General features: G+C 40.1%; 1 pseudogene; it reads right to left on the reverse strand.

Annotated features, from left to right (window-relative positions):
- Positions 1 to 8,646: 8,646 nt before the first annotated feature.
- The window catches only part of LOC121161209, a 40,807-nt pseudogene continuing 32,857 nt past the window's right edge, over positions 8,647 to 16,596 (reverse strand).

The following is a 16,596-nucleotide window of genomic DNA, read 5'->3' on the forward strand; positions in this document are numbered from 1 at the left end:
ACATAATACTATGATATGATAATTGTGTAATCATATATTCCATGGTGACCATGTAAACATAATATTATGATATCATATTCAATTATGAAGTTATAAATAACAATGGATTTTGGATAAAACAATTTGATTTAAAAATCAATTGATTTTTGACAAACCACCCTTCTGATCCTTCTGATTTTACAAATCTTCCTCTGGGTGGAATATGGAATTGTGAAGTTAATTATTATGCTGTGGAATTTCAAAGTTAGTACAGTATTTTTTTTTCTGATACCAGGATTAGATTTTCACGAAATCATATGAGGTCAAAATCACTTGTTTGATATTGATGATCATTCTGATATAAACTGAAAAATCTAGTGCCATAGTCAATTGGGTAATATGAAAATTCATAGTGACACATAAAACACACATTGCGATATTACAATTTATTGTGAAGCAATGAAGTAAATGTGCCACCTTACAATTATGACAAACTAAATCAACGATTGTAATGTCATAAAACTATCCTGCAAGTAAACTCTGGCTGGACAGTTCTTTTCTTGCAACATTTAAGAATGTCATTACATTTCTTTTGGTATCTCAGTGCTTTCTGACACAAAAACACCATCATTAAACTTATCCTCCTCCTTTTACTCCAGAAGCGGGATTGTTATTGCGTCTCACGTTAAATTTCTTTCATTTTATTACTAAGGAAACTTAAATTCTCAAATCATAAGATATTCTTTCCTCAGAGCTACAAAGTTTTAGCCATTGATTCTTCAAATAATTTAACCCAATACCATTTTTTCTCTCCATCTGATTCAAAAAAGATGTGAATTTTAGTCTTTCTTTCCTATTAACCCAGAACTTCTGCTCAGTTTGAAGAACCAGTTTGCTATTTCGTTCTGTATTTGTGATTGTTTTTTATTTAAGTTCACTGTTCACTGAGTTCCTCTATCACCTTTCAAGTTGAGCACTGAGACCAACAAGTGCTTTTGATTGTTTGGGTTTATTTGTTCTGGTTATTTTGTTTTAATTCAAAAGTACTGCTTGGTCCTCTTTCTGCCTTCCATTCCTCTGCTGAGGCATCTCCATTTTCTAGCCAATGCAGGAAAGCAGTCCCCTAGTTTTTCACCATCATCCCAGCCACTTGATTGTACTTGCAAAATATCCAAGCATCTGAGTCTTTTCATCATTAGTGTCTATGGAGTGCCACTTCTCACAGGACTAGGATTCCCTAGCACATCTAGTATGGAATAAATGCTCCAAATGTATTGCAGGTTACTTTGAGGTCTTGAAAAATTTGCTACTCCTTTCCCTGCCTCCACCTCCTCTGACAGTGTCTCAGATACGCCAGACTGGAAAGTACCAACAAGCTTTTTGGAATGATGCATCAACTCCATTTTTAAAACCTTTGCAATGACGTTAGGTTATACCTGGAACACATGCAAACCACGATCCTAAGTGAATTATCACTTGGCTGAGCTCTCAGAGTCTGAAGTGTGTTGTGCAGGATCAGAAACACATGTTGACAGGGCAGGATCAGCCCCAGGATTCACATGGAGGTTCTTCTTCTGGCTGCACTCTGTCAGTTTCCGTGGGACCACTTGCTGCTTAGTGCTTTGCTTTTCTGCTCCATGACCAGAAAGCTAGGTCTACAGGACTGGGTGAAGTTGACATAGCTTCTCAAAGAGGCAGGAAACAAATCAACATCCTAGTCTGACCTACACTTCTTCTGGTTCCTCTGAAACAAGAAGGAAAAGAAAAAAGAAGCATAAAATGTGCCCTGTGTCATGTGCTTGTGTGAGGTCATCCCCACGTTTGTTGTCCAGTCTTCAGTTTTCTAAAAAGGGAAGTGTTCATATGGATGATTCCTCAACTTCTGCAAGTTGGTAAGATGAGAAAAAAAAAAAAAGGAAAGGAAAGCACTGTGGTTAATGTGGGTATCGACACCCTCCACCTCCCATGTGATAGCAAAGTGCTTTACCACTTGAGATTCTTCACCAGCTGCTGTGTGCTATCCATTCTTTCTTATTCATCTGGATCATGTTATCCAGTTTTAGGGCTGCTTAGAGCTCTGTGGAAACCAAAACAAATCTTTTAAAAACTGACTGTTTTCCCTTGAGTGAGGGTATATTCATTGAGAGGAAAAGGCAAGGGCAAGTTGAGAGTACCAAAAGGCAGATGTTAGAAAAATGCAGTTGATGGTCGCCTGTCAAGATCCAGAGTTTGCGAAGGAGCAGAGTCAGGATACACTAGAGTGCTGATGAGACCTGAGAGGAAGTTATTCCACTGGTCCAGGACCAGCAACCCCTCACACTATCAGGCGAGCATCACAACCACTACACAGCAATAACATCCGGATGTGTGAAGCAACTTCTTTATCATCTATTGAGTTTTGAGCTCAAAATTATGATATATTTTAAAAGCAGCAATGCTGATTTTATATTCTTGTTGCACATGTAAGTCTCACTTGATAGTTCTTTTATCATTAAGAAAGAAATGTGATTCCATTTCCTCTGTCCCTTATAGTTTGTGATAGGAAATATTTACCATTAAAATTGTTCTGATTGTTTTCTGGCTGTTTTCAAGTCTATTCAAGTGCTTTTCCTTAGTCCTTTGGTTGTGATATGTATAATTTCTATGAGTTTAACTGCTTGACGTTGGTTTCATGTTTTGAGTACACAGGATGATATGTTCTTGGTAAACATAGAAACACTTTTAGTCATGAATCCTTGGAAATATTTTTCACCTCTCTTGCCTCACTTTTGCTGCATTTCCAAAGATGTGAAGTTTCAATGTTTTGTTATAATTTTTCTTGGATTTCTGAGGTTCTGTTCAATTGTAAAACCCCATATTTGTTTTTCATTTATTTGTAACTGGTCACTGTTTTCTATTCAAGTGCACTGGCTCTGTCCACATGAGGTTTTGTTTTGTTTTGCCTGTTTGTTTGTTTGCTTTGGTAACTGCTTTATACAGTGATTCAATTTCATTGCTCAATCTTTTAAAATATGTTTGTAAAGACTTAATTTTTACTGTAAAGCAGATTTAGAGAGAAGAAGAAATACAGAGAAAAGCCTTCTGTCTGCTGGTTCACTGCCCAAGTGGCCACAGAGCTGAGCTGATTTGAACCAGCAGCCAGGAGCTACTTCTGCATCTCCCATATGGGTGTAGGATTCCAAGGCCTTTGGGCCATCCTTGACTTCTTTCCCGGGATACAAGCAGGGATCTGGGAGGGAAGTAGAACAGCCGGGATATAACCTAGTGCCCCTATGCCATCCCAGCACATGGAAGGCAAGGACTTTAGTCACTATGCTGTTGTACTGGACCCCTGCTTAATCTTCTTATCTTCCCATTTTACTGAGACTTCCAAGATTTTTATGAGAGTGTGCACTCACATCTTATGCACCTTTACAATCACTTGATTAAATGTGTTGAATAGTCCAACATCTAGGGTTTCTCCTCTCCAGTGTCTATGAAATACCATTTCTTCCAGAAACAAAATTTTCTGCTTCTCTCTTTGCTGGATCTTATGGATGTATTTCGCTCACTATTACTGTTATGATAGAAAATCTGCTTCACATCTTTAGATTAATGAGGCTTCTACTATTTAGGCCAGTAATGCTTAGATGTGTATGCTTCCCAAGAGCACACCAGCCTGGATCCTGATCATGCAAGGTGAGGATTCAGCCACTGAGATAATATACCATGCCCTCAAGTGCAATTTATATAAAGGAAAAAAATCACAGTGATACACTTATAACAGTACTCTTTCATTACCATGTACCAAGAGTGTACCTTACTTATATTAATGTTTCTGTAGCTTTTGTGATTTAGCTTTTGAATATCTCTGTTGCACAGATGAATCCAGTTTAGAGCATTTAAACCAACTTCTGCAGTTCAAGTAAGTGTAGAAACAAAACTCAAAGTAGAAAATTTCTGCTTTGAACATTACAATATACTGTGATCTCATTTACATAAGGTGCCCCAAACAGGAAAATTCATGAAGGAAACAATAACAGAGAGGTTATGGAGCACCGAAGGGGGAGGCAAGTGCGCAGGCAATATTCAATGAGTACAGCATTTCTGTTTGGGCTAATGAGAATGTTGCGCAAATACACAAGGGTGACAGTTACACATTGTAAATGTACACAATAGTTAAAATTTTAAATGGTGGAATTTGTGCTGGAGTATACTTTAACACAGAAAAACTCACATGAACATTTGATTTTGTTGGAATATAGTACAAAGTCTTGCCATGGTTTTGTCCTCAGACTGGCTATGTACTCATTCTTGGATTCATCTAACAAATGTGCATACATGTCTAGACATAATCTTCAGTTCATCAGGATCTCATCCACACCGCTCATGTTCATACTTCCTGAAATCCGGACATTCATGATCTCCACAAAAACCACATGTCCTGCCAGCACAAGCTTCTGCCTTGTCCTTGTCCACTTCTATATGTGTCCTGGTGCTATATGGAGGTTGCATCCTGTACCATCCCACTGGGGCTGCAACTGCCCACATAGACTCACAGGTCACCTAAGAAGCTGATAGAGGGCATTTGGCCACATCTCCATCTTTCCTGTCCTTTTGATACCAGATATCCAGTCTCAAGGTCCTACATATTCAAAACAAAAAACATTTTCTAAAATGCTACACTGGTTATTGAAGACATATTCATGAGGTTTGCTCAAAGGTATTCAGTTTTTCTACAAGCAAATGTACTATTTTTTCCATGTTTACTTTCCCCAGGTATGTTTTGCAAAGCACATATAAACAACATCATTGCATGCAAATGAGGACACACCCATGTGAATGTGTGTGTACCTTCTGATGACTTTGTCCCGTTTGATCTGCTCTCTCAGGTTTTGTGGTTCTTATCTGCAGGCTTGTTTAATTTGGGCTGTCCTTTGAAACAATGTGACTATGTAATTGATGCATGAGGTAGTCTTATCAAGATGCGGACTGAGAACCTAAGCACTAATAAGTGTGGCTTCTATAGTATATTAGCTATCTGGCTTGCCTAACAGGAGGAACTCACTTGGTTTGAGACCTGGTGATGGGACGGACTATTGGTGTTTTTGTCTTTAATAACGCAAAATGCCAGTCCTCATGCCGCTGACACCAGGAAGCCCCATCTGTAACACCGAGTTGGCCCGACGCTCTGCCAGGATATCACCTATCCCACAATATCCCATCCTCAGGTTTCTGGGCACCTTTCTGACCTTCAGCTTGTCTTTACTTTACACCGAGAGTATGAAAGCATATCCAGAGCCTTGACCATTCCACAGGGCAAAAACCTAGTAGGGCACAACAACAGATCCAACAAATCTCGAGGCCCTAGTTGAGGTCACCTGCAGGGGCAAGAGACATGTTTGCAACTGCATGGATGGCTTGTGGTAAAGTGCCAAACCCTGGGTGCATCGGGGTTCCACAATTCAGACACAGGGTCTGCTGTTTTCCTACCCTGACCTGACAAGTTGGGCATTATAAGCTACTTCTGACACACACTAACAAGAAGTCAAATCAAAGTGTCCAGTGGCCAAGAACAAGAACTCCCATATGAGATACACTCATCCCTAATGGCTTCTTAACAAACTGTGTCACAATGTCCATCCTTATTTTTTGTTTTTATGCTAACATGCCATGTGACAATGATTATTATCAAAAGAATGGATAGCAAGTTCTTCCATTTTGTGAGTGAAAGGGAATTCTTGAGTATGTTTGGTGGGAATGTAAATTAAAACAGCCATTATGGCACAGAGGATAAAGCCGCCTTATGAGTTTAAAAATGAACAAAAATACACACAGTGGTAATTCAATATAGCATTTTTATTAAAATGTTAAACACCTGACACATGATGAAACGTTTTTGCTCCATGGTGTTCTAATCATTTACCTAATACACAAGTGTTACTTGTTTCAAAACAGGAAGAATCAAATGATTACACCACTTCTCTCAGAGAAAGACAGCCCCACTCCAACAAATAGAAAAGTTAAGCTGGGTGATTCTAAGAGGGTGCTCCCACACTGCTTCTGCTCTCTGAATCTTGAAATCTGGAGGCAACATGGTTTTCCAGCATCAACACTTTCCTCTTCCTCTCATGAGGTGGAATAGTCCTTGATCTTGCCCTGCTCTTGGTCAACTCAGATTGTTGATAAATGGCCTTGACCTTTCCTGTGTCCTCGGATCCCCAGCAGACAAGAATGTGCAGATGCAACTTGCCTACTGCCCCCACAAGAGCAGTAAGTCATGCCACACAATACAGAGAATTACTTGAGCTGGTAGAGCACTTGCTCAGCAGCCAGGAGATAGGGAATGAACATCCACATTCTCCATGCTTGCCCCAACAGGCAGAAGGAAGGACAGGGACAACTGCTTGCATGTCCACTTTATGCCTGTTTCCTCCTGTGCAATGGCTGAAAATGCAGCACAGACCAGGAGAACACAAGGCAAAGCCACCATACTATGGAAATGATGGCCCCTTCTGGTCAAGGGATGTGAAAGCTAAGCACAAAGTGCACTAAGTGACCATCAGGAAGGTTAAATCGACGGAGCAAACCCAGAAGGATGATGTCCTTGTGAACTCTTTGTGCAGAGCTCTGCCCGGGTTACATGTGATTTAGAATGTATACATCACATTTTAAGAACAAACAATTAACAAACCAGTAGGGATGCACAGTGATTAATACCTAACACATTGTCATGTGGATCAATCACTGTGATTGCAGTTTACATTTCTTAAATACATATTTCAAATCAACAGAAGACTTCTGAAGTCAAATCAATGAATTCTAACAATTCAAAGAAAACAGTCATCACCTTCACCTCTTTCTTTTTCCTTCCTAGAAACTTATTGTTCTCAGAACTATTGCTTAATTCCTGGCTCTAATGTTGGGTACCCATAATAGGATATTTCATGTAAGTATAAAGTGATTCCAAGTATCTTCAATTGTCAGAAATAATTATTACCATTTTGCTGAAAGAATCTTGTTCCTGAGGTTGTTGAAAGCACTTCATTCCACATGATTTCACTTTCTCTGCAGCCAAGGCTCCGTATTATAAGGAGCAGTTTTAGGTATTTAATATATGTTGAAGTACTCATCACCTAAAATTAACCTCTGTGGATTGCTTATATTGTGGTATCAAAACATGCAGTCTAGAATAACAACAAAGAATTAATATTTTTGGCCAAGGCTCCCCATAATACTAATGCTAATGATGGTATTTTTTCAATTTTCTTTTTCACATTCATTTTGGTGCAAAACTGTGTCTGACTTGCTTCTCTATTACTTTGTAAAAGGTGTTTGAAAGAATTTATCATATCAATTTATTTGCAAAATGCTAAAATCACTATTTCATTAACCAAGCAATTATTTTTTTTTCTAAAAATAATTTTTATGTCATTGGTCAAATGACAGCAAACACTGAAATGATCTAAATGTTGAAGAGGAAAACTATCCACAATGAATAGACTCTTAACCAGCAGAAATATCAACTAGAAACCCTTGAGTCAGAATTTTCTTAGGAACTAATGTTTCCTATGTTAGCCAAAAAAGAAAAATGAAAGAAAAATATTTTTGCAACACATTATGTACTAGAACCATGAATAACAGGCAATAATCAAAAGTAAAAAGTAAAAAGTTATTAACAACCCTTATTGAAACTTGATAAAATTATGTCACAGTTTCAACTTAGACAATGTGCATATTGCATTTTTCCTTAGTTAACATGGAATAACTAGTTAATCTGAGAAAAAGCAAGAACTTATGCATGATCTTTATACAATATGAGCCTTGCTTTAGAGAAATATGATAAATTATAAAATAAAAGTTTTTTGCAAACATAAAAAAGTGTGAATGTTCTCCTGAGGATAGTATCAGCAGTCAGATACTTTTCCATGCAGAGAACAAGTAGCCTGAACCAGGATATCTTGTGAAAAGGATGTGTGCCTGTAAATTATGTGTGCCTGTAAAGACAGCCTTCCTCTGCTAATCGTATGTTTAAAGGACACCATAGCAAATATCCAGTGAATCCCAGGAATTTGTTGAAAAGTGGTTTTTTCCTTTAGCCCTGCAAAATTCCCCTCTCTCTCTCTCTCTCTCTCTCTCTCTCTCTCTCTTTCTCTCTCTCTTTCTCCTTCTCTTTCTCTCTCTAGCAGGTTGTCTCTGTGTGTGTGTGTGTGTGTGTGTGTGTTTATGTGTGGATAGGTGGGTTTCTCTCTCTCTCTCTCTCTCTCTTTCTCTTTCTCTTTGTCTCTCTCTCGGGTTGTGTGTGTGTGCGTGTGTCTATTTATGTGTGGATATGTGGGTTTTTTGGAGTGTGTGTTGCAAACATATGGAATCTGTTTTTTTTTTTCTGTTATTGCACTTTTATTGACACTCAGAATGCTCACTAACCTACAGTCCCAACTGTATAAGCAAGAAGAATAAAACCACATGACAGAGATATCAGAATGGAAAACTGGGAGGATCTGTATTTTCCAATTCCTGGAAGCCCAGAAAAGAAATAGATTGTTTGGTGTCAAATTTTCATAAACTGAAGTTCAATTGCATAAGACTTGATGAATTTAATATTGTGATGAATGCAGGAAAAGGCAATCCCTCAATACACATTGTATTACCTGAAAGAATATGTTTGGAAGCAGTTCCCTTATCTTCTCAGTTAGCACTCCAGCATGCAGTGATACGAATATCCCTGCTGATCAGAACAAAGGGGCTGAGACAGGAAAAACACAGTTCAAGGAACGTTTTGGTATGTATTATTGCTGATTCCTCTGACAATGTGATTCCTGTGTAGAGGGAGAAAATTAAATCTGCCCAATAAGAGAAAAGGAAACAGGTCATGAGAATGAGTGTCCTCTGAGTGGCTCTGATCTCTGGGCTGGGATATTTGGCACACCTGGAGCTCTGGAGGTAGAGGACACGCTTGTGATGTTTGTACAGACAGAGAGCCATGTACCCACTGCTCCAGCTCATGAGACTCTGAAAGGTGAGGTCCCGGAGAGCCATGAGACAGAGGAAGAGCCACCTGATGATTTGTGGAGCTGGCAGCATGTAGCAATATCCAAAGTACATTCTAACAGCTGATCTGTTCACATTGTTGTTTATTGTGATATAGTGGAGCAAGTTAGAGCTTATGAGAAAGCTAAAGACCCAGAAGAGGAGGAGGTGGGGAAGAACCTGCCATGCAGTGTGTGGTTTGAACTTTCTCCACAAGGTGTTCCTGGGACTGATGGTGATGGCCTGGACTACACTGAGGAGGCATGTGGTGCAGATGGAGAGACTTCAAGCCACCCTACTCAAGTAAAATAGTATCACCTAGTGGGAAGTTACTAAAATAAAACACCGTGCTTATGTTTCTGATCCATAAGCTATAAATAATAACAATATTTGAAATAGCCATTTGAATGAGGATAAGATCTATGGAAGTTTTCTCACGACTCATCACTAAAGCATGTACATGTTTGAATAGCATGAAAATATTTCCTACAATTCCAGGTCCTGTGAGAGAGAGGAAGCTCATTTTCTGGATTAGGTGTCTCTGTGTCATTTTATGACTTAATGAAATGACCTAGAGAAAACTTGAAGAACACTAAGTAGTGAGCATGAGAGTTTCAGATCAGTGGATGTGCTCTGGGCTTAGGGAAAAGAACAGTATCTGTGCAAGAACATGTGCATAGTTCATTCCTCCTTTATGGCATAAAACTCATCAACCTTTTTCTTAGAGCTATTTATCTTTATTTTGAAAGGCAGATTTGAAGAGAGAAGGAGAAACAGAAAGACAAGTCCTCAATCTGCCAGTTCATTTACGTTCCAAATGAATGCAATGGCCAGACTTGAGCCAATCTGAAGCCAGTAACCAGGAGCTTATTCCTGGTATTCCCAATGGCTGCAGGCACTCGAGGTCTTGAGTCATCCTCTGCTCATTTCCCAGTCCATAAATAAGAAGAATCAGAAGTGAAGCAACCAAAGCTAGAACTAACTTCCAAGTGGAATAATGGTGCTGCAGGTTTTGGATGAGCCTGTTGAACCACCATGCTTGCTCAAGTCTCTCATCTATACTTGGTATCTTTCATTTATCCTCTTTCTGCTAAAACAAAGATGGTGAGAGATGCAATTTAAAAATAAATTTTGTGTTAGTGCATTATCCTGATTTTTCACAAAAGCCTTCAATGTATGATTTATTTCCAAATTTACTAGAAGTTTCTGGGAAGAAAGGTGAGGATTCAGTGACAACAGCATTTCATCAGTTCTAAACCACATTCCTGAGCTCCTTGCTTTTCACAGCTCACATTCAGCAACTTACCCATCTGGTCTGTGCTGAATGGACATCCTGCTACCACTAATCCAGTGAATTTTGGCAAATCACCCAGGCACAAAAGGAGAAACACTGCATGTTCTCACTTACCTATGCAAGTGAAAATTTCTTAGTAAAAATGTGAATCACACACAAGTAGCTGCATAGGAAGGAAAGGAAATATACTGGACAGAAGGATGAGGTTTAACAGGAGGAGTAACTTTGACTCTATAGCTCAGCAAAATAAGCATGATGAACAACAATTAATGCATGTTTCAGAGTAGCCCTTAGAGAGGATTTTAAAAGCTCCCAACACAGGGAAATAATAAACTGAGAGGTAATTAAACACAGCAGTAGTCATGTTCTGCTTTTTTCACATTGCATTTGGGACTGAAATGTTATGCTGTACCCTGTGAATTTATGCAATTAATATATGTACATTGACAATAAAATCTAAACTGAAGAATCATATGTACCTTTAATATGAGAGGTAGCATCTCAGAAGAACTACACTTGACCTTTTCAATCTCATTGCCCAGAAGTTAACAGAGAGTGACAAAAAGGTCCCTTGCCCAAGGTGGGAGAGGCAGAGCTGAGGCTTCTGCTCTGCTCTTCCTCTGAGGGAGATCAGAGGAAAGGTTTTGTCAGGGCTTTGTTTTCTCTGTTTTGTTTTCCTGTGTACCTTGTCCTTACTCTCCATATTCTTAGGAAACATTACCATGTATGACCCTAGAACTACAACCTGGCTCCCTCCGACACTGACTTATCTGTAACAGGATGGTGCTTTCTATCACCAAGGTTTACTGTGAGAATTAAATGGGTAGATGCATGCAATGCTCATATCAGTACCCAACAAGAAAAACGACTGATTTCTAAACACACCTGTGTTGTTATGTGTCCTTAAAGTAATCCTCACATTTCATCAATTTTCTATACTTAGGTACTATGCCATATTGTGTGTCAAAAATAATTTTAAAAATTAATTATAAAATCCACAAACAACTGAAGGACACTAGAAAAAAAGAGACACTAAAATGAAAGAAAAAAGGAGCCTGTGAGAGCAAGAGCTTCCCATGCAGGCTGAGAGGCCACTGCTGCCTGATGCCCACAGTCTCGCTCACACCTATGAAATGGAGCAACCTCAGGCTCAGAGCATCACTGGTTTTACTGCACAGAGTCTCCTTCCAGGGCCAAACAAACAGGTGCCACTGGTTGCACTGGAAAGTGATAGCCACCCTCTCCCTGGGCACCCACGACTTCCTCTTCCACAGGGAAACTGAGACGCTTCACAATTTCATCCCGACCTTGAACATCCCTTATTGGAATAGCTTCCAATTCTAGAGCAAAGGCAGCTAGCCCTGCACTCAAACACTCAGCCTCACTCACCTGAGCAGTCTGCAGGGCTGTGGCAGAAGCTGTGGCAGAGCAGCACAGCCAGGCCTGTTTATCCTTGCTTGAGTCTCAGCATTCAGGGACACTCTCAGTGCTGTCAGCATGTCAGTGTGATGAGTTTGCTGCTTTTGCATGCTCTGGATCCCTGGGACCAGCTCTGTCCTCTCCCTTGGTGAACACTTTACTGTCAAGTCCAGAAACATCCTGATCCTAATTACACTGAACCTGCACTAATGAGCAGAAGGCAGCATGATGATGAGCAGGTCTCAGAGGGTCCAGGTTCCTTGGAGTCGGCTATGATCTCATTCTACCTCTGCCACTCACCACCGAGACTCAAGTCAACTTGGAAGAAGTATGTGAGAGTCAGAAGTGGTCACTTGCTGAAGTTAGCTTTTTGGTTTACAGTGTTTTTAGTGTCTGAAAAAGCACATTAGAAACAGTTTTGAGGTTGATTGGTAGCAACTTACTTTAAATTTCACAATCTCTTGATTTATTTGCTGATATATTATGTATTCATATAGATATATAACACATTTTATTCTGAAATGAATATATGGAAATATATAAATTATATTTAAAATATTATTAAACATGACATATAATTCACATTTATTATGAAAGGATCAGATTTACAGAGAGGAGGAGCGACAAAAGGAAAATCTTCTGTATACTGATTCACTCCCTCAGTGGCTGCAATGATTGTAGTCGAGCCTTTGTGAAGCCAGAAGCCAAGAGTTTCTTCTTGGTCTCCTATGTGGGTGTCATGGCTCACGTCTTTGTGTCATCCTCCCCTGCTTGCCATAAGCAGGGATTTTGATGGAATGTACAACAACTGGGACATGTACCACTGTTACCATGGGATCCTTGTGTTTGTGAGGCAAGGTTTTATCTATCGAGCCATCACATCATGCCCTTTACTGATATACCTTAACGTTATCCATGTCAATCATACATAGAAAAAGATACAGAGAAAATGCTAAAGGTTCCGGATGGGTACATAATGCGTAAATTCCTCAACTTATATGCTCAGTGATCCCATATGGGCACTGGTTCATGTTGCTGCTGCTCCACTATCATTTCAGTTCCATCTCTATGGCCTGTCAAATGAGTAGAGAATGGCCCAAAGACTTGGCACCTGCACTCAAAAGAAGCAACTGACTCCTGGCTTCTGAACTCTTGCTACTGTAGACCTTGGGAGAGTGAACCAACATGTTGAAGACATTTTCTTCCTATTTGACTTTTTTCCATCAAACTTGACTTTCAATAATAATAAATAAATCATAAAAAATGAAAATGCTAAAAACACATAGAACAATAGTTGTATTTCTTCTGTTCTCACACAGTGAAGTTTTTGTGTGTTATTGAGCTGTCTCAATTGTTTTTTCTTCATAAGTGTTTTCCAAAAGGTAGTAAATCAATAGCGTGTGCAGTAGGAAATAGACATTTTCCAATGCCTTATTATTACTTGTAACTTTCACTCAAATACTTGTATTTGCCTACCTGCAATCGAGGAGGGCAAGGTTCAAGTGGTACTGCACTGCTCAGGTATCTTGTGGAACATCTTGTCTGTCATCTGAGCCAGCTTGTTAAATGAGAGGGAATAGAGGTTCATATGCTCTCCAATTGCCGTGAATGCATGTGCTGGCCCCTTAACATAGCTTGTCTAACATGTTACAATTAAAGCATCTCCAAATATCCTTCCTGAACATCTTAGAAGTCCTCCATATTGACCATTAAATCCACAGAGTGCTAGAATAAGACTTGGCCTTGGAATTCATGTCCAGAAGAGGGGTGGTCCTGCCTACTGGTGCTGTTTCCTGACCAAATGATGGTTACAGCACAATAATCTGGACTTACAGCCCATTGAGACATTCCTTTATGATGTTTGTGTTTCTCTCTGTGTGTATTTCTTTAAATTGTCCATTGCTCCAGTTATAATGTTTCTGGTTCTTGATTATCCAATTCTGCAGTTACAGTCCAGACCTCTCTGTGAGGAATGTGTGGCCTCATTATCAGGATTACACATTATTTCTGGTGCCTAAAAAAAGCCATTTTAGAAATGGCCTATCTCTCATCTGTGCAATAGGCAGCATGGAGAAGGCAGGAGGAAAGTTCACACTGGGTACGCTGCTCTGAGGACTAGCTTGAGAGAACCTGCTCTCTTACCCACCCATGTTCTCTTTGCTCAGTGGCCAGCCCAGACCCTGCTGCAACAGAATGTGCTTTCCCATGGAGACATAGCTGTGACTTCGTGGTTAAATGGTACTGTTCTAACCACAAGATGGGCTGTGTTTCTATCACTTTGGCCAGGTAAGCAAAGGTAGGAGGAGACTCAGCAGAGCCTCTTGCAGGGCCAGCCTTTGCTTACACATCATTGAGCTCACACTGCTGTGCCCTCTGCTGATGCCAGAGAGTTTCATTGTCTACTGAGTCTCACACAAACTTGTCTGAGCTGGACTGGGGCCCAATTCTTCCACTTTCCTTACACTTGTCCACTGTTCAGAGCCCCTTCATCAGTTATCAGATCCCCTTCAACTCTAGTCTGTGACTGCCATGGCTGCACAGCCTCTGTTTGCCAGCTTTGTCCAGACACAGAGAGGTAGGCATCAGGAATTTCCTAACAAAACACTGGGTTTCTCAAGTTTCTGTGTCATGTGAGTGGGAAGCTGAATCCAGGTATTAGTAAGGAATTGAACTTTATGCTGTATTCATTTTTATTCAGTACTATTTTACTCAGTACTGAAGCAACTGAGGAAAATAAGACAAATATCAGTACTGCTGGTTTAAACAATCAAGCTAACAGTTTAGGAAACAGGTTTTAGTTTTGAATGCAAGGAACTTAGATGTGAGAATAGCAGGAAGTTACAGAGATGCAGAAGGAAGGAGATTTACCCACACAAATTTTTCTCAGCCCCTGAGATACTTCCTTGCAATGCCAGGCTTACCAGGTATTTGGTACAAAATGGAACCTCATTATACAAGCTAGATATGTAAAGAGGTGGACCTGTGACAGGTGAGAAGATTGTAGAATATTGTGCTATAGGGATCTGAGGCATTCAAAATTCTACTTGTACACAATGGATGCTGAAGTTTATGCTTGGATGCACTGAACAAGAATCTGAATTAATAACTCATTAGTGAAAGAAAAAGAGGAACCCTTCAATCATTATAGTGCAAGTAGTAACTTGAAACTCAAGTGTTTGTGGCAACAATGAAGAAACTATTTGAGAAGTCTGAATATCATAGCACCTAGAATTCAGTTCTGACTTTAATAGTGCGGTGAGCTCCTGATTAAGCAAACCCTTGGACATAGCTAGTGGATAGGTTGTACACCTGCCATTACTATGAGAAAATCGTTTGAATTTCCATACCTGGGTTTGGTTTTAGGCAGAGCTGACTCTTTCAGGGTACTGTGGAATAACCAAAAGATATGAATTCTTTGTCTAGCTCTCTCCTTTTTTGACTCTGCCATTTAGGTTAATTGAAAAGAATTTAAATAAACAAACAACCTGGAAATGCAGAAAAATTCACTCATTGCAAAGTGAATTGGAAATTGCTTCTCATTGGATAAACCTGACTGTAGTCAAATTGACATAAAAAGATGAATCAAAGCTTAGGAAATAATTGTGAGAAATTTGAGTAAAAGTCCTGCTCAAGGAGAATCAAGATGGTGGGATAGGGCAAGGACACGTTTAAATGGATGGAGAAACTTTTAATAAGGATGAAGCAGAGAGGACACATTCCCAGATATAGGAGAGGACAGAACAACGGCAGAGTGGTACCTGGAGACAGACAGACACAGGAAAGCAGTTCACACAATGGTGTGGTATTGCAGCGACTGATACTCCAGTGGCATTCAGTTAACCACAATTTGAACTCCACCAGCAGCTGGAACTCCATCAGCAGCCAGGTGGGAAGGGACTTTCACTTGGAGCTTTGGAGGTAAACCAAGAAAAGGAACTATCCATCCTGCTGGTCTGCTTAACTTGGCCAGGAGCAGAGACAGAGCAGTAGATCCCGGATGGGCATTGAGAGAACAGGGTGAATTTCAGAGCCCAGTCAGCCCCAAGAGCCAAATTGGACATCATTTTGCCTAAGGAGGCAAAGGCAAGGGTATGGACTGAGCATAAACTGAGCTGGGAGCGAACTCATTTCTGACTCAGTGAACTGCATCGACATGGCATTCTATGGGTTCCATCCGAGATAGGTCTGGGTAGCCCTCAGAACTGATGGCCAGCAGATCAAGAACTCTAGCAGTGGTACATCAGACACAATTTTATACACTGTGACAAAAGCTTTAGGACTGCAAGGGACAGCAGTAACTGTGCATGTGCTGAGCTCACGAGAACTCACCAAGTTCCCTGGATTGCACTGGTACCACAGGAAAACAATACCAACCATGGCGACATACAGGTCAAAATAGGTCCGTGTGGCACCCAGTTCTAACGTCCAACAGGTTTCTGGCAAGATCAGCACCACCAACAACGTAGGTATAAAGAACACCTGATGTCTCCATAATCCTGGGATCTGCTTTAACTAAAAGTGGGAGAAAGGTAGCAGAGACAATGGTGCAGTCTCAGCACAGTATCACAGGAGGTGGAGATAGGTGAGCCAGGAGCTGGGGCTATTGAGTTCTTCGTGAAAATCTAACATAAGTACCCAGACCTGGACCTTGCTGGACGGAATGTCACAAGTGGCTGCAAGCAAAAACTTGTATACCAACTCCAATAAGTAAAATCAAACTGTAGACCTGTGGGTGATACAGCTTAGAACTCTGCCCCAAGGAGAAGAATCTGCTAACCAGAAGTACAATGACCAAGATCAAAAGAAGAGAAAAGGCACAATGGTTATTGTTAAAAAACTCCCCTATAAAGAAGCAGAAGTCATTGTCAACCTCAGAGTTCACTGAGGAAGACATC

Source organism: Ochotona curzoniae, unplaced genomic scaffold (genome assembly GCF_017591425.1).
Source record: "Ochotona curzoniae isolate NIBS_2020 unplaced genomic scaffold, NIBS_Ocur_1.0 contig_472, whole genome shotgun sequence".
Classification (NCBI taxonomy): Eukaryota; Metazoa; Chordata; class Mammalia; order Lagomorpha; family Ochotonidae; genus Ochotona; species Ochotona curzoniae.